This window comes from Ictidomys tridecemlineatus, chromosome X (genome assembly GCF_052094955.1).
Source record: "Ictidomys tridecemlineatus isolate mIctTri1 chromosome X, mIctTri1.hap1, whole genome shotgun sequence".
Lineage (NCBI taxonomy): Eukaryota > Metazoa > Chordata > Mammalia > Rodentia > Sciuridae > Ictidomys > Ictidomys tridecemlineatus.
In genome coordinates, this window is record NC_135493.1 from 40,918,138 (window position 1) to 40,935,671 (window position 17,534).

At 33.5% G+C, this 17,534-nt stretch overlaps 1 protein-coding gene across 3 annotated transcripts in view; it reads left to right on the forward strand.

Annotated features, from left to right (window-relative positions):
- Rbm41 (RNA binding motif protein 41) overlaps positions 1-17,534 on the forward strand; it is a 74,135-nt gene that overhangs the window by 42,315 nt on the left and 14,286 nt on the right. The window lies entirely within an intron of this gene.

Below are 17,534 nucleotides of genomic sequence, written 5' to 3' on the forward strand. Positions count from 1 at the left end.
AGTATATAAGTAGCATATTCCCATGATGTTCTTTGTGCTTGTCTTAGGTCCTAAATTACCCTTAAAATTTTAACAAAATCTTGATGACATGCTAGTTCTACCTATTAGAAGCCCTTAATTGAAGGAAAAATAACTTCTAATTTCCTAGACTAGCAATAATCAATTATTATTCATAGGACCACCATAACTGGTAGCCATGATGCTTCTGGAATTAGTCAATAATGATTGACCAACTGGTTGTAAGTAGAGTTAACTGTTGGTTACCATGTGAGTTTTCAGTTCAGAATGTTCTACCTGACTTTCATGTGACATGACTTAAGTTTCTGTAAGCAAAGACACAAAATGAAAACATGAGTCCTCTGAGCTTTGAGAAATTGGCAACAAATTAACATTATGTATTATCCTTGTTTTACAGATCAAATCATTATTTCATGTGCATAATATATGTAACATCTGAAATGGAAAACTCATTACAATGTTATTCAATAAGGCAACATAAGCTCTTAAAGAATTATTATACTGTGTCTAATTTAAAATACAAAACAAAATAATGCCAGTTTCTGACTGTCCCTGAATTTAAAAAAAAAAGCATTATAGATGAGGGACGTTAATTATTTTCCTCTGTGTGACTGATTTCTAATGTTTTTTCTGTTTGTTCAAGGGTAACTTGATTTTTATTTAGTTTACCAAAGGTTATATAAAATATTATAGCACGCCCCTGTGTACCTAGTAGCCATATTTATCAAATCTTAATAGTTTCTGTATTTTGTTAATCAAAAAAACTGTAAAGCATTATAGATACACCTTACCAATCCCATTTGCCTTTCCAGATAATTACTATCCTGAATTTGCTATTCCATTTCTATGAACATTTTTAGGCCTTTGTTATGTATCTATATATAGATGGTTCCTGATTTATGATGGCCCAACTTATGATTTTTGACTTTATGATTGTGTGAAAGCAATGGGCATTCTGTAGAAACTGTACTCTGAATTTTGAATTTTGTTTTTTCCTCTAATCTAATGATATGTAGTATAGTACACTCTTGTGATGCTGGGCAGCCACAGTAAGCCATAGCACCCACTCAGCCATGCAGTCATGAAGGGAAACAACTGATACTCTACAGTGAACATTGTAACTTAATGCATTTCTAAATTAAGATATTTTTAACTTACAATGGGGTTATGGGTACATAACCCCATTGTAAGTCAAGGAACATCTATATTCATAAACAACATAGTTTTCTGTATTTTAAGACTATATAGGTGAAGTCATACACTATATAGTTTTATATAACATGCTTTTTTGACTCAATATATGCAGTGTTTTTTAAATTTATTTCTAATGATACAAAGACTTATTTAGTATTACATTGTAGAAATATTCTATAATTCGTTTATCCATTTTCCTGAACATTTGTCCTTTCCATTAGTTTACTATTACAGATAATTCTGTAATAAACATTGTGTATTTCTCATTGTACATATGCAAGAGTTTATGAATGACGGTGTTTTTCAAACTTTGATTACAATTAGTATAGGTCACAATCAGTTTCTTTTTTTAAATCAAGTGAAAGAGAATAGAAAATACCAAAGTATGTTTCATACAGTTAGAGTAATTGCTCTTTCTTAAAGCTTTTATTTTGTTGTGTGTGCATGTGCTTTAGAGAGAGAGAGAGAGAGAGTGAGAGGAAGCAAGAGGGGAAGAGATGTGTGTGGGCCATAACGTAAAATCTAATTCTTCCTGGAGATCTCAGTCAAAAAAGTTGGAAAAGTGTCACTCTTTTGCAGTGGTTCTTACATTGTTAGTGTTCATCAGAATCACCTGAGGGACTTAATAAAACAGATTGCTGGGCTTCACCCCCAGAATTTTTTACTCAATAGATCTAGAGTAGGGCATGAAAATTTATATTTTCAGCAAGTTCCCAGGAGATACTGATGCTGCAGGTCTGAGAGTGACGTTTTAAGAGTTACTGTTCTTCGTTTGTTACCTAGGAGTGGAATTACTATGATATGGGATTTGCATATCTTCAGGCAGGATTTCAGATTCCCCTTAACATCTTTGCAAAGACTTTATAGCATTAGACTTTTAATTTTGCTAGTCTAGTTGGTTTGAAATGATATCTCATTATTTTAATTTGCATGTTCCTGGTTTCCAGTGAATTTATACTTTTATTCATATATTAGACCTTCATCAACACTCTGAATTAGCTTTTCCATTCCTTTGCCCATCATTTGTTCATTTTTCTATATTTATTTATAGGGATTATTTAAAACTTCTAGACATGAATGATTGATTTAGCAAATGTCTTCTCCCAGTAGATAGCTTACCTTTACCACATTGTTTCTGATATTTTTTGTTGACTTTCATTTTAATGTTATCTAATTATTGTTATTTTTTGGATGATTTGTGCTTTTCTGAGTCATTTTAAGGAAACCTTTCTCTACAAATCAATAAGAAACACACAACCCTATTAAAAATGGGTAGAATATATAAACAGGCAATTCACAGGGGCAAAAATTGAATGGCCAGTAAAAGGCATGACAATGCCAACTATTAGTGAATATGTGGAATAAGAATTCTGAAATACCATTGAGGGAATATAAGTGTGTATACCCGCTTTTAAGAACACCGTGACAGTATATCAGAATACACTCTACTTTTGTGTATACTTAAAAAGAACAACAACAAAAAGAACACCATGACAATATCTAGTAAAACTGAAAATGCTCCAGCACCATCAGTCAGCAGTCATGCATCTAGGCATCTATCCTGGGAAAAATCTTGCACATGCACATTAGATTTCACAAGGGTATTTATAGTATCATTTGCAAACAGTACACATGCTCATCATTAGGAGAATGGATTAAGCATGGTATATTCATAAAATGAATACCATATAATAGAGAGTTAATAAAATAGGATTACAGACATCAATATGGATGAAACCCACAAATATAATTTTGAATAAAAAATGTTGCAGACTCTTCCTTTCAGGTTCAACATCTCAAGTGCTTGGAAGTCATTACTCCTATCTTACAAGAAGAAATAGCTTAATGAACTAAAAATCAATGAATTTTTCTGGGCACATCAGATAATTAGTCACAGGGCAAACTACAACCCTGAAATCTGGAAAGATAGATAATTATAGGAAATCACATCCCAAATCTGCTTATAGGAATAGAAGACACTGGAGCCATAAACTGATAGGAACAGTTAGCAATAACTGACAAATTGGTGGAGGTGGAATGTAGAGTAGTGTAGGAGTGATAAATCCCTGTCAGTTGAAATCTAAACTGACCCCCACATCTTAATGACTTTTACTTCCATTGGCCCTACAGGCTCTAAACAGATTAATAAAATTTGGCTCAGTTCTTATTACTTGATAAGTCACATCTGGCTACAGCCCCACCCCACCCCATTAGAAAGCATGCTCAAAAAAAAAAAAAAAAAACAGACTTGAGGAGATAAAACAAGCATGAGAATAATATTCAAGATGTGACACAAGTTTTTGAATTAGCAGATATAAAATTTAAATATCTATGATTAGTATTATAAGGAGTCTACTAGTAAAATTAGAGAGCATGCAAGAGCAGATGGCTAATGTAAGTACAGAGGTAGAAACTCAAAGAATCAAAAGGGGATGCTAGAAATAAAACACTCCAACTGAAATGAAGAACTATTTGAAAGACTCATGAGTAAGTTGAGTAAGTTGGAAATGAGAAAGGAAATAAACAGAAAGCTTAAAGACATGGCAGTAGAAACTTCCCAAGCTGAAATACAAAGAAAATGAATAGAACAAATGGAACAGAATAACTTAGCACTATGGGACAATTCCAAAAGGAATAACATATACCTTATTGAAATACCAAAAGAAAAAGAAGAGAAAAAGGAGGAGAAAATTTTGGAGTAGTAATGGCTGAAAATTTTCTGAAACTAATGACAGACAACAAACCACACATCCAGGAAGTTGGAAAACATTAGGCAGGATAAATATAAAAAACCACTCCTAAGCATAACTTGTTCAAACTACAGAAAGCCAAAGACAGAAAAAGTTTTAAACCAGCCAGAGAAAATAAAATTTTTACCAATATAGGAACAAAGATTAGAATTTCGTAAGACTGCTCATCAGGTAAGAAGTACTAGTATTGAGGAGAGAAAAACTCACCCACCTAGAATTCTTTATCCAGAAAAATGATCCTTCAAAAGTGAAGGAAGGGTCTGGGGTTGTTGTTCAGTGGTAGAATGCTTGCCTATCATGTGTGAGGCACTGGGTTTGATCCTCATCACAACATAAAAATAAATAAAATAAAAATATTATGTCTGTCTACAATTATTTTTTTAAAAAAGTGAAGGAAAAATAATAAAGAATTTTTCAGACAAAGACATGGAATTTGTCACCAAAAAAAATGTTCTCCAAGGAGAAGGAAAATTATATAAATCAAAACTCAGATCTGCATAAAGAAAGAGCATAAGTGAAGGACACATGAAAGTTAAATAAAATCTTTTTATTTTCTCATTTCAAAATTATCTAACTTTTCAAAGTAATTAAAATAATGTTTTGTATGCTTATAACATGGATAAAGTGAGATGAATAACAATATATGTTTGTGTGTCTGTTTATTATATATACATATATATGTATATATATTGTGTATATATATATATGTATATATACACACACGCATACATACATACGTATGTGATCACTCACACACACAATCCCTGAAATAAGACAGTGTTATTTAAAAGTGGACTTACATTACTTGAAAATGTATGTTGCAAACTCTAAGGCAACCATTACAAAGTTATAGAAGGAAGTAGGCTATGAGAGGGGTGAAAATGGAATCATACAAAATCATACCCATCCTTTACATTCTTTTCCAGAAAATGGAAGCAGAAGGAATACCTCTTACGTCATTTGATGAGATACGCCTTAGCTCAATACCAAAGCCAGATAAAGATATTACAGTAAAGGAAAATTAGAGACAAGTATTCATCATGTGCACTAGAAGGAAATATCCTAAACAGTAAGAAAATCAAAACATTTCTTTGAAATCAAAATCATAATAGAGAATCAAATCCAATAGTATATCAAAATAATTACACACTGTTATCAACTGAAATTTATTTCAGATATCCAAATAATAATCTGGATTATTATTATCTGATATGGTTCAGCACTTGAAAATCAAGTATTGTAATCTAACACATGGATAGACTTAAGAAGAAAAATCATACTCATTTGAGTTGAGGTAGAAAAAATATTTTTAAAAATCGTAGCCTCCATTTATGATTAAATCTTGGCAATCTAGGGTAGAGGAGAACATCCTCAAGTTGATAAAGACAATCTACAATACCCTATAGCTAATATCATCATTAACAATGAGAAACTTGATGTTTTACTTTTGATCAGGAAGAAGGCAAAAATGTTTCCACTCTCCACCTCTTTTTGACATTGTATAGAAAACACTAGCCAGTGAAATAAAACAAGAATTTTGAAAATGTATAGATTGGGAAAGGAAAAATAAAACTGTCTTTGCTTACAGGCAACATCTCTATCTATCTGTAGAAAATCAAAGAATTGACTAAAATCCAGGACTAGTAAGTGAGTATTGGTTGGAAGACACAAGGTTTATATATAAAAGTCAATTGTTTTTCTATATAACAGAACTTAATAATTGGAATTTGAAACTAAAAACAACACTGTTTACAACAGCATCAAAAAGAAAGATTTAGGTATAAATTTAACAGAATATATACATAGGATCTATATGCAGAAAAGTGTAAAACTGATAAAAATTTTAAAAGATCAAAGTAAATGCAGAGGTATTTAACATTCACAGATTAAAAGACCAATATTGTTAAGATATCATTTTTTCCCAAATTAATCTGTAGATTCCATGTAGTCCCAACAAAATTCTGGCAAGATGTTTTGTCGATATTAACAAACTGATTCTAAGTTTCTTTTTATGAAAATACAAAAGATCAAGAATATCCAACCCAATCCTGGAAGAAAGAAAAACCAAGTTGGAGGACAGACACTATCTAACTTCAAGACTTACTGTAATCATTTAGTGTGGTATATGTAATTGGTGGAAAAAGATGCATAGATTACTGGAGCAAAATAGAGATCTGCAAAATTAAACCCACACAAGGGCAGTGAACTGATCTTTGTCAAAGTAATTAAATGGAAAAGGTGTAGTCTTTTCAACAAATGGTGCTATGACAACTGGAAAGTCACGTGCAAAAAATGAATCTAGACACAAACTTTTCATCCTTCATGAAAATTAACTAAAAATGGGCCATAGACTTAAATGTAGAACACAATGCTACAAAACTTCTAGAAGTAAACAGGAGAAAATAGAAATAAATAAATAAAACAGGAGAGAATAGTGATGTTTTGTTTGGTGATCCATTGTTAAGGTGTTGCACCAAAAGCACACTTTATGTAAGAAAAAAAGGTAAATTGCACCAAAAGCACACTTTATGTAAGAAAAAAAGGTAAATTGAACTTGATTCAAATTATAGACTTGTGCTACATGAAAGACACCTAAGAGAATCAAGATGTGACACACTGGATGAAAATATTTGAAAAACACATGTCTGATAAGTGGCTTGTATCTAAAACACAGAGTGAACTCCTAAAATTCAACTGTGATAAAATGAACAATTCAATTTATAAATGGGCAAAAGATAAGGACACTTCATCAAAGAAGATACATATATGGCAAATAGGCCCATGGAAAGAAACTCATCAGCATATCATCAAGAAATTGCAAAAGAATAATAAGATATCATTACACACCTACTATAATGGCTAAAATAGATAGTAAAACTAATGATACCAAATCCTGTTCATTGCTGGTGGGAATGTAAAATTGTGCAATATCTTTGGATTGGCAATTTTGTATAAAACAAATAATTGTTTTATCATATTATCCAGCACTCCTACTCATTTATCCAGTGGATTTGGAAAAAAAAACACACTTATGTGCACAGAAAAACTGGCATGTGAATGTTCCAAGAAGCTTTATTCATTATTGCCAAAAACTGGAAGCAATCCAGATGTCCTCCAATAGGTGAATGAATACAATCACCTTTGGTACATTTGTACAATGAAATATAATTCAGCACTAAAAAGAAACATACTATCAAGACATGTAAAGACATAAAAGAACTTTAGATGCATATTAATAAGTGAAATAAACTAGCATAGAAAGACTATATATTGTATGATTTCATTAAATGATATTCTGGAAAGTATAAAACTCTAGAGGCACCAAAGTGATAACTGATTGCTGAGAGTTTAAGGAAAGAGAGGAAGGAGGGAGTAAATGAAGCAAGGGAGATTTTTAGGGGTGTAAAATTATTCTGCATCATATTCTACAGAGGAAGAAAGACATGCACTTGCCAAAACCTCTAAAACTGTAGAGTATAAAGAGTAATTCTTTTTTTTAATTATTTTTTTAGTTGTAGATGGACACAATATCTTTATTTATTTATTTTTATGTGGTGTGAGGATCGAACCCAGTGCCTCACATGTGCAAGGCAGGCACTCTACCACTGAGCTACAGCCCCAGCCCAAGAGTGATTCTTAATGTGTTCAGATATTTAAAAATTATTTTGGAGAATGAGGGAAGAAAAATACTGACTGTGAGAAGAGAATCTAACTATTATTACATATATGTGAAATGACCTTATTGAAGGCATGGGGGAATGGGTGCTGACCTAAGTATCTTTGGAAATTATGTAGAGTCTGGAAAACTAAAGCCAAATGGAACTGCACATAAGCACTGTAACCTAGTTAATAAGATTGTTTCCAATCAGGGTACTGATTAGCAGTACTGATGCTGCTCTACATGCACAATTGAATGGAACAGTTAAGTAAATGGGTGGGAAATGGTGGGAGCCAGGTTTTCCACTTTGAAATTTACAGATAAGTGAAGGGAGGATGTTAGGGTGATCCATGTGGTAATGATTTTATTGTTTAGGACATCAATATGAACTGTTTAGCTTAATATAGATAGAAGTAGTTATATATAGAAATATTTATATGTATATAGGGAGTAGTATACACACATATTTTTGGCTATGTGAACCAAGCAAGCCCAACAAAGGACCCTACAATGAGCTTTCTCAGAATTAATATTGGGTTTTAATACCATTCTCTAATAAAATAACCAGGGATCCTTGGAGAGATGGCTGCTGCTAGTACTAATGCAGGAAGTACACAAGATGAATCTTGTGCATCTTGTAATGCCAGAAAGTAAAGAAGTACTAAGAAGAACAACAGCATAAAACCATTGTTGGGAGTACATCAAAGGAATGCAAAAGCCTATTAAAAGAATTTCCAGTGATCAAAGCTAGAACTATTTGTACAACAAACTAAATTAATGTTGTATAATAATCCAAAGTATAAAATAAATATTCATGAGTTCAAGTGATAAAAATAAGTGATTGAGGAAATAAATAAATGGAAGTGAAGAGATAAATCTCCCTTGAAAAATAACTTCAGATAATTTATACAAATACTTTACCACTTTACCTCTAGGAGGGGGAGCATAACTTCTCACCACTTAGTTTTGAATTGCTCATAGCAACTTATTTCCAAAGAATACATTATAAAAAGTACTGTATTTTGGAGTAGTAATGGCTACTCCAAGGAAATACCAGGGAGAACTCCATCCTCTATTATTGCTTAGAGATTCTGTTTTTGTTTCCAGGTATGTTTATCTTGTCTTGGAGCCTAGCAGTATCTTTGAAATATTACACACACACACACACACACACAATCAATATATGTCTGCTGTGGCTATATACATATGTGAACACGTGTACATGAGTATTTATTTTTGTATATGTACAATTTTATAGCACAGAGCATGCCTCCAAGCTAGAACTGACAGAACTACATTGACCAGAAGTCTTTTTTGTTTAATGCTCATATCAAAGGGAACAGTCTTAGTATGGATCTTTCCCAATGGGTGAGAAAATTAGAGTATGTTTTCACATACCCCTTTCTATAGTTATTTAATTTGGTGGTGCTTTCCTGATATTTATTTGAAAGCCAATACACAAGTTCACTGGAAATTACTGAAATGAATCACAAATCAGTTATTCTATGGCCTTACCTTTAAGATATAAGCATACATAAATGCTAAATGTTAACATCTAGCTCTTTAAAATTTTGAGACAAAGGTTCTACTGCTTATTACCAGTATTTAATATATTTTTCATACATTTCAGTGGTTACATCATTTGTTTCCATTTTTAGCTATTTGCTTTTACTGTTCCTGTCTGAATTCTTCCTTATTCCTTCAGTCTTTAAAAAGGACATAATTAATGCTAAATATATAAAATCTTTTTTTCTCCTCCATTTTCTTTTTATTGTGTTTAAAGAGTACATTGGACCTACCCTTTTAACAAATTTTAAGTGTCCAATACAGTATTGTTAATTATAAGCACAATGTCATACAGTAAATCTATGAAACATTTTTATCTTGGATTACTGAAACATTGAGCAGCAACCATTTTCCCTCCCAGCTCCTGGCAACCAAGTTTGACTACTTTTGATATTCATATGATTCTACTTATATAAGTAGAATCTGTGATGAGCTTAGATCCCTTAGCATACAGTCCTTAAGGTTTGTCTTTATTATAGAATATGACAGGGTTATCTTATTTTTAAGACTGAATAATACTCCATTGTATGTATATGCCACTTTTTCTTTATTCATTCGTCAGTAGACATTGAGATTATGCCCACCTCTTCTTGGCTATTGTGAATAATGCAGCAGTAAACATTAGAGTGTGTGTATCTGTTTGAGATCCTGATTTCAACTCTTTTGGATAAATCAGCAGAAATTAGTTTGGATTGTATGATAGTTATATTTTTATTTTTCAGAGGAACTTCCTTATTGTTCTCCACTGCAGATGCACTATCTTATATTCCCTTCAACAGTGTGCAAGCGTTCCACTTTCTCTGTATCCTTCCCAGCACTTGCTACTTTCTGAGTTTTTTTCAAATAATGGCCATCTCAATAGGCATAAGGTGATAACCTCATTGTAGTTTTGATTTGCATTTCTCTGGTGATTAATAATATTGAACATCTTTTCATATATCTGTTAGCCACTTGATGTCTTCTTTAGAGAAATATTTGTTTAAGTATTTTGCTCATATTTTATTTGTGTTATTTGGTTTTATGCTATTGAGTTGTAGGAGTTCCTTATATATATTGGATTTTAACTCCTAATTAGATATATGTTTAGCAAATAATCTTTCCTATTCAATAGGTTACTTTTTCACTCGGTTGTTTGCTTTGCAGAACTTTCTCTTTTTTGAAAATATTTTTAGTTGTAGATGAACACAATACCTTTACATTTTTAAATTTTTTTAGTTGTAGTTGGACACAATAACTTTATTTTGTTTATTTATTTTTAGGTGGTGCTGAGGATCAAACCTATCACCTCACATGTGCTAGGCGAGTGCTCTACCGCTGAGCCACAACCCCAGCCTGACACAATACCTTTATTTATTTTTATGTGGTGCTGAGGATCTAACCCAGTGCCTCACACGCGCTAGGAAAACCCTCTACCACTGAGCTATAAACCCAGACCTCTTTTTTAATTTTTTAGTTGTCGATGGACCTTTACTTTTACTTATTTAGTTATTTATACACAGTGCTGAGGATCGAACCCATTGCCTACACATGCCAGGCAAGCGCTCTACTACTGAGCCACAACCCCAGCCCCTTGTAGAACTTTTAGTTTGATATAGTTCTACTTGTCTGTTTTTTCTTTTGCTTCATGTGTCATTGAAATCATTGCCAAGACCAATGTTAAGAAGTTTTTACTTTTTTTCCCCCCTAGGAATTTTATAATTTTCTGGTGTTATATTTATATATTTAATTCATTTTAATTTGATTTCTGTATATGGTATAAGGATCTAATTTTATAATTTTGCACATGACTATCTAGTTTTCTTTATATTTTGTTGAATAAACTATTTTTGGCCCAATTTATGTTCTTGGCATACGTGTTGAATATCAGTTTACTATAGATACAGAAATTTCTAGGCTCTCTATTCTGTTCCATGGAACTATGTATCTGCTTATGACATTACACTGTTTTGATTATTGTAGCTTTGTAATATGTCGTGAGATAAGAAACTATGAGGTCTCTAGATATGTTCTTTCTCAAGATTGTTTAGGCTATTTAGGATCATTTATAGTTCCATATGAGTTTTGGGATTTTTGTTTCTCTTTCTATTTAAAATGCCATTGAAATTTTGATGGAAATTTCTATAGATCACTTTGGTAATATGACGATTTGAAAAATACTGACTTACTTTCCATGAACACATGTCATCTTTTTATTTATTTGTGTCTTCTTTGTTTCTACAATATATTGATATTTTCAGTGTACAATTCTTTCATCTCCTTGATTAATTCTTTTTCGATGCTATTATAAATGTTTTCTTAATTTCTTCTTAATATGTTCATTGTTAGTATATAGAAACACAACTGTAGGTGAGAGTTTAATTCAGTGATACAGTGCTGACCTAGTATGTAAAAGACCCTGGTTTTAATCCACAGCAGTGCAAAAAGGAAAAAAAATGTACAAGAAAAATAAAGAAAAGAAGCATAACTGATTTTCTACATTAATTTTGTGTCCTGTTACTTTACTGAAATTGTTTATTCTAATTTTTTTGTTGAGTCTTTGGTATTTTTTGTGTATGATCACTTCATCTGTGAACAGATATAATTTTCTTTCTTTCTGATTTGGATACATTTATTTTATTCATCTCGAGTCAATCTGGATAGAACTTCCAGTGCTATTTTGGATAAAAGTAGAAAGAGTAGGGATCCTTATCTTGTTTGTTTGTTTTTAACAAATGATTTCTTAAATACCTTTATTTATTTTTATGTGGTACTGAGGATTGAACCCAGATAGAACTTCCAGTGCTATTTTGGATAAAAGTAGAAAGAGTAGGGATCCTTATCTTGTTTGTTTGTTTTTAACAAATGATTTCTTAAATTCCTTTATTTATTTTTATGTGGTACTGAGGATTGAACCCAGTGCCTCACATGTGCTAGGCAAGTGCTCTACCACTGAGTTACAACACTAACCTCTTATCTTGTTCTTGATCTTAGAGGAAAACCCCTCTGTTTCATTATTGAATATGATGTTTGTTATGGGCTTTGCATATATTGCTTTCATTTTGTTGAGGTAATTTCCTTCTATTACTAGTTTGTTGAAAGTGTATCATGAAACAGTTTGTTGAATTTTGACATGATTATCTCAAGATAATCCTTGCAAACCAAGAATATATACCACATGGTCATGGTGTCTGGTCCTTTCAATGTGCTGTTGAATTCGGTTTAGTGGTAATTTGTAGAGGATTTTTGTACCTATGTTCATTGGCCTGAGCTTTTCTTTTCTTTTTACATCATTGATTTGTGTACTTATTTTGTTTTTATTTTGTGGTGCTGGGAATTGAACCCAGGGCCTTGTGTGTGCTAGGCAAGCACTCTACCAATTGAGCTATAAATCCCCAGCCCCGGCCTGTGCTTTATTCACACTGTTGTTTTCTCTGTTGGTATCAGCATGATTCTGATCTCATAGAGTGAGTTTGGAAGTATTCCCTCTGCTTTAGTTTTTTGTAAGCATTCAGAAAGAATTCACATTATTTCTTCTTCAAATATTTGATAAAACTCACCAGTGAAACCATCTGGTCATGGCTTTTCTTTGTTGGGATTTTTTTTTTTATTATTGAGCTAATCTAACTTATTACAGATCTAATCCACTTTCAATTTGTTTATGATACACTCTTGATAGGTTTTTTTTCTTAGGAATATATCCTTCTATGTTATCTAGTTTGTTGATGTGCAGTTGTTCATAGTAGTTTCTTATAAACCCCTTAATTTCTGTGATATTAGTTATAATGTGTTCCCTTTAATTTCTTATTTTATTTGAATTCTTTCTTAGTCTAGTTAAATGATGGTCAGCTTTGTCAGTTTGTTCAAAATGAGTTTTAGCTTATTGATTTTTTTCTCTGTTTCATTTACTTCTGCTCTAAACTATATTATTTCTGTTATTCTGCTTTGTTTAGTCTTGAGTGGTTCTTCCTTTTCTACTTCCTGAAGGTGTAGAATTAGGTTGTTTCTTTGAGATCTTTCTTTAATATAGGTATTTATTGCTATAAAGTTCCAGCTTGGTGATGCTCTTGCTGCATCCTATAAGTTTTGATATATTGTGTTTTCATTTTAATTTATTTCAAGATACTTCCTAATATATCTTTTGATTTCTTGTTGGTTGTTTTAAAATGTGTTTCTTTTCCACATATTTGTAATTTTCCAATTTTCCTCTGCTATTGATTTATAGTTGCATTCCATTGTGATCCAAAAAGATACTTAGTTTCATTTTCAGTCTTTTGAAATTAGTTACAAGACTTGTCTTGTAACCTTACATGTGACCTGTCCTGGTAAATATTTCATGTGCATTTAAGAAGAATATATTCTATTGCAGGTATGTGGAATATTCTGTGTATATCTGTTAGAATCATTTGACCTGTATTGTTGTTCAAATCCTCTGTTTCTTTATTAGTTTTTATGTGTATTTCTGGTGCTGGGGATGGAACCTAATGCCTCATGAAGCCAGGCAACAATTCAACCACTGAGCTATACCCCAGCCCTCTGTTCTCTTTATTGATCTTATGTCTGGGTATTCTATCCCATTATTGAAAGTGGGATATTGAAATCTCCTACTGTTACTGTGATACTGATTTTTCCCCTATAGTTCAGTCATTGCTTCATTTATTTTGGTGCTCTGATTTGGGGTATCTATACATACATACACATATATTGTATTTGTAATTTTTATATCTTCCTGGCGAATTGACCATTATATGATACCCTTCATTGTCTTAGTGACAGTTTTTGATTTAGTCTATTTTGTCATATAAATATGTCCACCACTATTCTCTTTTTGTCACTATTGCATAGAATTTTTGTTTACATCTTTTCATTTTGAACCTATGTGTGTTCTTATATCTAAAATGAGTCTCTTAGCCAGCATAAAGTTGGGTCATGTCAATTTAACCCATTTAAGCACTCTGTCTTTTGGTAATTTTAATCAATTTATACTTAATTATTGATATAGAAAGGCTTGCTGTAGCCAGTTGTTCATTGTTTTCTTCATGTCTTGTAGCTCTTTTGTTTCTCTTTTGTGGTTCTTTTTTTTTTCTTTTTTTTTTTTTTTTTGGTATCAGGGTTTGAACTCAGGGGTACTTGACCACTGAGCCACATCCGCAGCCCAATTTTGTTATTTATTTAGAGACAGAGTCTCACGAGTTGCTTAGTGCCTTGCTTTTGCTGAGACTGGCTTTGAACTTGCCATCCTCCTGCCTCAGCCTCCTAAGCTGCTGGGATTATAGGGGTGTGCCACCAAGCCCAGCTGCGGTTCATTTTTGTTTAGTTTGCTTTGCTTTGGTTTTGTAGACATGATTTGATTCCTTTCTCATTTTCTTCTGTGAATCTTGTATAGGCATTTTCTTGGTGTTTACTATAGACATAACAACCTGCTGCCCCATCCAGCATGGGCATCTGAACCAAAGTCACTTGTGTGAATTTGGGGTAACACAAAATACCATGCAGACATGGAATACCTTTATATAAGCTTCAGAATGGCTTCCCAGGCTCCCAGCCTCAGGCTCCCACAAGGGGGGCAAGAGAAAGTCATGAGAGGCTGGAGAGAGAGAGAGCGAGCGCACGTGCACGTTCTGGAGTTGGCTTTTATTGGGGGATACTGTTTCTTAGAACATTCTATCTGAAAAGAGGGCATTGGGTAGGATTGCAAAGCAACAGGTGAGTATAACTCAACACCACTGGGAAACGCCTACTCCTGGAACCATGCCTCAGTATCCAAGCGGAGGTAAAGCCCAAGTTATTGCGGGGCACAATCATTGTTCAGTATCTCTTGCTCAGGACTTACAGGCATGTATTTTCAGAGTGGATCCCGACATATTCCCCTTTCTTTCTTTGAAAAAGTAGGTGATGAGTCACTATCTCTGGTTCCTGAATTCTTGTTCTGAAGGCAGGACATTCTATGATTACAAGAAAGAATTAATAGCAAAGAGAACAGTCCAATAATATACCAGGTACAATGTTTTAGTATGTTTCCAGGGTTAAAGCCATGAAACGTTCGAAGTATTTGATCAGCTAAAGAGGTAGGATCTGAAAAATCAATCTTACTTTTTTGTATATTTTGAATATGATGATGTAACTCCAGAAGATCCAAGCTGTTATTATTTTTTTGCCAAATACCTAATAAATGGTTTTTAACCTTCTCCCAATCCCATTGGGAAGCATTGTAATTGGAAGCAGTAATACACATATATTTATAATCAGCATGACATTTGAGTCTTTCCTTGAACTTTAAAGCTGAAAGCTCATTACCAATATTTATGACAGTAGCTTCTAAGGCATTTAGCTTAGTTTCAATCCTTTCATCAATATTTATCTGATTATGAAGAACTTTGGAAGTGATCTGAGCCAAATTATTAAGAAAATCTACATGCTGAAAATATTGAGATATGGCCACTGAAGCTGTGACCGTGGAAGCAATAAATGAAACTAAGGCAGCCACTCCAAGTATTATGAGTCCAAGAGCTCACTTAGGTCTAGTCAGCTGGGCATGTATTTGTTGTAAGACTTGAAAACCAGCATCAGCATACCATGGCTCTGAGATATTAGCTGGCAGTAAGACAAAAGAGGGCTGGTGAAGTATCAGTGTTCCCTTCCTTCTATTGTATCTGGTGATAGAATTAGTTAAATTGCATTTATTACAGGCTACAAGATATTTATTATCTTTTCTTTTGACTTTCACATCTCCAGTAATTAAAACGTAAGGAGATTGAACACAGGTTGCAGGCCATAACAAGAACAACTTCTGCCTACAAATTCAGGTAAAGACTTGTCAGTAAAATATAAAAATTCTGAGGCCTCAATCAAATGCCAAACATCTTTCTGAATGCCACATTCGCTGAAGGTCAAGATGTTACTAACAAATCCTCCAGAGGTCATGGCAGCACCCTTGCCTAATTGTGTTTTGTCAATCCTAGGATACCAGTCTAAAATATACCCACTATTTCTCGACACTTATGTTGTATTGGCAAGGTATTTATACAATCCATCCACTTAGGTAATGTGCCAATTTCTATTGCAGAATGGTTAGGACAGTGAGGAATTAGTGGACATTCTGCTAAAATGACTGGCTTGTTATGAGAGAGTCCCATTTTAATAACTATTCTAATATATGGCTTTGATTCCCTGAGGCCAGTACAATTAGCTGGTCTAGGTCCCCCAACTGCTGTCTTTTCCTCAAAGGACATTTTTAGACAGCTAGCATGTTTACTTTGGGACCAACACATAGCTAACTGACCACTATAGCCATAATAATTAAATCCAGTCACATAGATGGGAGTAATATGGGTATCTATATTCTCCAGTCCACACTGCTGGGTGTACTAAAGGTGGATCTGGAAAATATGTCCAATATGTTTCTTTCTGTGTCCTAGTTACCTGGCAGCTCAACAAAGCTAGCGCTGCTATAAACATCATAACTGGACACTTAGTTATTCCTTGCTGCTGGATCATCGCTCAGCCTGCAGCATCAGATTCTTCAACAGCTTCCATGAGGGTAGCTTCACTGTTGGGTCTCTCTGGGCCATCTTCTTTCCCCTCATCCTTCGAAGCTTCCTATTCTTGCTGGGAGTCAGGGCTGACATCTCTGGATCGATCCTCAGTCGTTTGAACTTTGGCTCTTGGTCCTCCATTTCTGATGGCATGTTTAGGTACCCAAGTAGGATGAAATGTACCTTCTGGGAAAATACAAGCGTGATCTCTATCCCACATTATCACTGGATCTGGTCCTTTCCATTGACCTGCTTGTAAATCTTTCCACCAAACTTGGCCTAAAGGACCTGTTGCTTTGGAAGACGTGTATCGCTCAGCTGCAGTGTGACCTTCTGAGTCAGAGTTTAGAAAAAACAAAGCATGATCAAGGTTATTTTGGGGGTCTTATTTCTTCCTTTCTTTTTTTTGTAATTGCTGATTAATGGATAAATGAGTTTGTTCTACAATGGCTTGACCCTGAGGGTTGTAAGGAATACCTGTTTTATGGTCAATATGAAACTGTTGACAGAACTGCTAAAAAGAAGAGCTAATATAAGCTGGTGCATTATGTTTTAATCTGCAAAGGACATCCTAATACTGAAAGGCAGCTAGGCAATGAGAAATAACATGTTATGTTTTTTTTTCTTTTGCATGGGCTATGGCAAAGATAAATCTGGAATAAGTATCTACAATTACACGAACATAACATTGTTTGCCAAATTGAGGAATGTGAGTTACATCCATTTGCCATTTGATGAGCTTGCTCTCTAGTAATATTGTTTTTTATGTAAACTAGAAGCATTTGATGATATAAAGAACGCGAAGCTTGTGCACAGTCATATAAAGACAGTTGCTGA